The following is a 4928-nucleotide window of genomic DNA, read 5'->3' on the forward strand; positions in this document are numbered from 1 at the left end:
GTTTTGAGACTTCTAAGGTTACTAAGGTTATCTTTCTCATCTTGCCTGAGTTTTGGTACTTTGTGGGTTTTGAGAAATGACCCATTTCTTCTACGTTGTCAAATTTATGTGTATAAATTTTACAGTATTCCCTTACTATCGTTTTGATGGCTGAAGGATCTGTGGTGATATTTCCTGTTTCATTCCTGATGCAGTGATTTATGTCTTTTTATTTTTGTCAGTATTGCTAGAGGTTTACAGATTTGATTGAGTTTTCTTAAAGAGCTACCTTTTGTTTCATTGATTTTTTTTCTATTGTTTTCCTATCTTCAATTTTATTTAGTTACACTATTATCTTCATTATTGCCTTCCTTCTGCTTGCTTTGGGTTTCTTTTGCTTTTCTTTTTCTAGTTTTCTGAGGTAAGAACTTAGAACATCATTTTGAGATTTTTCCTTTCTATGTATGCATTTAGTGTTATAAATTTCCCTCTTAGCTGCATCTCACAAATTTTGATATGTTGTGCTTTCATTTTCATTCAGTTCAATTTATTTTAAAATTTCCTTTTAGACTTCCTCTTGGACCCATGGATTATTTAGGAGTGTTGGCTACTCTCCGTGTTTGAAGATTTTCCTTTTGTCTTTCTGTCATCAATTTCTAGCATGACTCCATCTATCATTGATTTCTACTATGACTCCATTATGATCAGAGAACAAACTCTGTATGATTTCAGTTTTTCAAAAATTTGCTAAATTAAAAAAAAATTATCCAGGATATCGTCTGTCTTGGTGAGTGTTCCATGGGTGCTTAAAAGGAATGTGCATTCTGCTGTTCTTGGGTGATGTTGTTTTATGACATTGCTCAGTTCTTCTGTATTCTTGCTGGTTTTCTGTTTAGAGGTTCTATCAATTGCTAACAGTGGGTTCATGAAGTTCCTAACTGTAAATGTGGATTTCTCTTTTTCTTCTTTAAGTTCTTTCAGTGTTTTCTTCATGTTTTTGAGGTTCTGTTGTTTGGTGCATATATATTTAGGATTGCTATATCGTTTTGGTGAATTGATTCTTTACTCATTGTGCAATGTCTCTCTTTGTCCCTAGTGATTTCTTTGCTCTGAAGTCTACTTAATCTGATATAATGTAGCCACTCCTTTTTTGATTTTGCATTATATATCTTTTTTCACCCTTTTACTTTCAAACTACTTTTGTACTTAAATTGGAAGTGAGTTTTGTGAAGGCAGTGTATATTTGGGTTGTGTGTCTCTATCCATTCTGCCACCCTCTGTTGTCTAATTGGTGTATTTAGACCCTTTACATTTAGAGCAATTATTGAAACTTAGGGCTTATGTCTGGCATTTCAATTTTTGTTTTGTTTCTTCTGTTTCTCATTCCTCTGTTTCTCTTTTCTTGCTTTCTTGTGGATTACCTCAGCATATTTTAGAATAGCATTTTTATTTATTTATAATGTTTTTGATCATATCATTCTATATAGCTTCCTTAGTGGTTGTTCTAGATATTACAACATATATAAGTAACTCATCACAGCCTCCTTATATCAACATCTTACTACTTTGAGTGAAGTATTGAATGTTTACTCCCACTTGGGTACCTTTAACCCTCTTCTACTTTTTAAATAAAATTGTCTTAAGTATTTCCTCTATACACATGGAGCACTACATCAGGTAGTGTTAAGTGTTATAATGTTTGCTTCAACCATCAAATCTAATTTAAGAATCTCATGAGAAGGATAGTCTATGATTTTTACCTCTATTTTTACCCAGTGAATTAAACTGCTAGAGTTGCCATAGCAAAATTCCACAGATGGGGTAGCTTAAACCACAGAAGTTGGTTGGAGGCTGGAAGTCCAAGGTCAAAGTGCCAGCATGGTTGGGTTCCTGGTGAGAGATCTCTTCCTGGCCTACAAAGGGCTTCCCTCTCCCTGGGTCCTCACATGGTCCTTCCTTTGTGTGAGAGCACCCCTGGTGTCTCTTCCCCCTCCCAGAAGAGCACTGGTCCTATTGGGTTAGGGCCCCACCCTTATGTAACCTTACTTACTATTTTAAAGGCTCTATCTCCAAATATATTACATTGAGGGTTAAGGCTTCAACATAAGGACTTGGGGGGAACATAATTCAGTCCATAACACTCAACCATTTCTTTCCCTTTCTGAAAAAAATATTGAATATCTCAAGAATTTGTGTATCATCTTGTGCAGGGGCCATGCTAATCTTCTCTGCATTGTTTCGTTTTAGTATATGTATTGCCAAAGTGATCCTTCCAATAGTTTTTTGAATACTTAAATAATTCTTGTTGATTGAGTCTGTTTCTCACCATAGAATCTGTTTCTCACATAGATTTTTTTATCTTTATAATATATTGAATAGATTCATTTTCAAAAGCAAGTTACCATCCGCTTGTCTATGTTGACTAAATTTCTACATGTCCTTAAAACATTATAACTTTACCAGTGTATTGGAGCAATTGGTGAAATTTAGGATGTAAATTAGATAATAGCGTTATAGCAATATTCAGTTCTTAAATTTGGTCATTTTACTGAGGTTATATAAGAGAATGACGTTTTTATTGGGAAATATATGATGAAATATTTAGGAGTAAATGGTCATTATGTCCGTAACTTTCTCGTAAATGGTGAACTAATAATAATAATAGTATAATTATATGTATATGTACATACATGTATACATATAAAAACATATGTAAAGAGAGAGAAAGGGAGACATAAAACATGCATTTTATGTGACACAAAATGAAGTATGTTTACAATTGATACATCTAGCTGAAGGACTTATGGGAATTCATTATACGATTCTTGTACCCTTGTATAAGTTTGAAATTTTTTCAAATTAAACAGTTAGAAAAACCTTAGAGTTAAAAAGATAATTCCCTCTCAACTTTACCTGGGGATATCATAGATTCCAAGATAAAAATAGCCTTAGTTCTATTTTTCTTCAGTATATTAGCATTACTAATAAAGATAGAATGAAAACAAAACGACAGTGCTAACTGCAAGTATAATCAATAGTCAGTATGTGTTTCCAAGCACAGAAAACAGTTCAACAGAATTTGGCATTTTTGATTCCCTTGGACGGTCCAGTGATATTGTTTAAGATGTGCAGAACCTGTGGGAAAGCATCCTCTTCATAAGCCAGTTGACAAGCTTGTTATGAATTAGAAATCATTTGAGACAGAAACCGTAGGCAAATGAGTTCTCTGCAACTGAAGATTGGAAGAAATCCAACTAAGCTCTTATACAGATATGGCAGCAGATTGGATGGTACTCTGATTAAACTGGGTAAGCCCATGAAACATTTGTGAACAAGAGCAAGTTTCTGGAAATGGAGGTGACCGATTTGATCCCTTCAGTGCAGGCAAAATTTCAAAATGGGTTGAGAAAATGAATACAGGTCATAAAGGGAAAGCACGTTAAGTGACCTAAGATCTAGATTGCAATATCTAGACATATTTGAGAATGTTTATAAACTCTGAGATACAAAAAATTCTAGACTAAAACAAGGAAATAAAATATTTGAAAACCTTTACTTTTCTTTTGCCTGGAGGACTGGAAGGATAAGCCTACTGGGGTGGGAGAGACAGGATGCTTTCTGGCAAATACACTGATCCCGAGGTTAGACAGAGCATACATTTGGCTCCAGGATGTTGGGTCAGTTTGAGAGGGAAGGGCCTGAGCAAAACCAGACAGGCTGACCTGGTCCTGAGTCCCAGGTGCAGCGGGTTAGCACAAGAGGATCACAACTAACCAGAGTTTCCCTGAGCATCTCCTGTACTATGAAGTTTTCTTCATCTGGGTACCTCGTACCCCAGAGCAATACCAGGGTACTCTTAGTAAGGAAGAAAATGGGTGACAGGTGTTGGGTGGGCAGCCAGCAGTGAGGCCACCAAGCGAGAGTCCTGGCCACCCGCCGGGCCCGGCAGTGACTCCACACTGACACCGGGCAGATGGCCGTGAGGCGCCAGCACCTGGTGCTTGGAATGCTTGTAGAACCAGCAATGAGAGGAACCAAAACCAATAAGCAGGAAGTCGTCAATACTGTTATAGATCTGATACACTGCATTCATACTTAACCAGAGAACAAGAGACCAAACACAGCCGCTGTCGTTCTGCATAAGACGCAGTGACACCATCATAATTCAGAGAGATAGGTTCTGGCATCATGAAACCAGAGAGAGGATGCACACATCTTAAAACCGGGGATGAGAAGTTATTACTGAAATTTGGGTCTTGGCCACCCTGGGCTGCATTTGGAATCTTAGCCTTAAATTACAGGGGACCTTGCCCCTTGGCCTGGTACAAAACGGTGAGGCAAGTTTCCCACTTTGTACATTGTGGTGGAAATTGGAGGGACACAGCTCGGCTGACAGTGTTAATAAACTGCGGCATTGAAGGATATTTGTAAAAAGATATCTCACGTTTCCCTCTAGGAGCTCCTTTCTCGGCTTACAGAGCGGAGGGAAAAGTGTGAACAGCGAGAAACTGCAGACAAGTGACCCCGAGGCCCAGAGAAGGTGAGTTGTGTGCGTGTGTGTCCTTCACTCTCTGCTGGACCCCTCCACACTTCCCGCCCCGCCGCCCTCCCTCCCGTCCGCCTCCTTCCACACTGGGCCCCATGTGGATTCAGCTGGTTCAGCCTGAGAGAAGGCCTGAGGTGGTAGTGGAGAAGAAGAAAAGGAAGGTCACAGGCAAATGCTTTTCTTTATCGTGAGAGTACCCACAAAGCCTGGCTGAGGGCTGAGCAAAGGTTCCCGTCCTATAGGTGTTCCTACGGGGGCTATCTTTACTGATCTGGACTCAAAGCCAGATATATTGGCTCAGTTTCCCAAAAGCATGTTGAGGTCACGTTAGGATAACCTGAGCCATATTTGAGCTTCTTAGCGAGCATGTGAATTCTTGAAACTTGTGGAATTTAATGAACAA

The 4928-nt window shown here is 38.6% G+C and overlaps 1 non-coding gene across 1 annotated transcript; it reads right to left on the reverse strand.

Annotated features, from left to right (window-relative positions):
* Positions 1-2145: 2145 nt before the first annotated feature.
* LOC132437455 (U6 spliceosomal RNA) lies at positions 2146-2249 on the reverse strand. The gene has a single exon (XR_009522038.1). It is a non-coding gene; the product is annotated as a U6 spliceosomal RNA (small nuclear RNA).
* Positions 2250-4928: the final 2679 nt, after the last annotated feature.

Source organism: Delphinus delphis, chromosome 14 (genome assembly GCF_949987515.2).
Source record: "Delphinus delphis chromosome 14, mDelDel1.2, whole genome shotgun sequence".
Taxonomy (NCBI): Eukaryota; Metazoa; Chordata; class Mammalia; order Artiodactyla; family Delphinidae; genus Delphinus; species Delphinus delphis.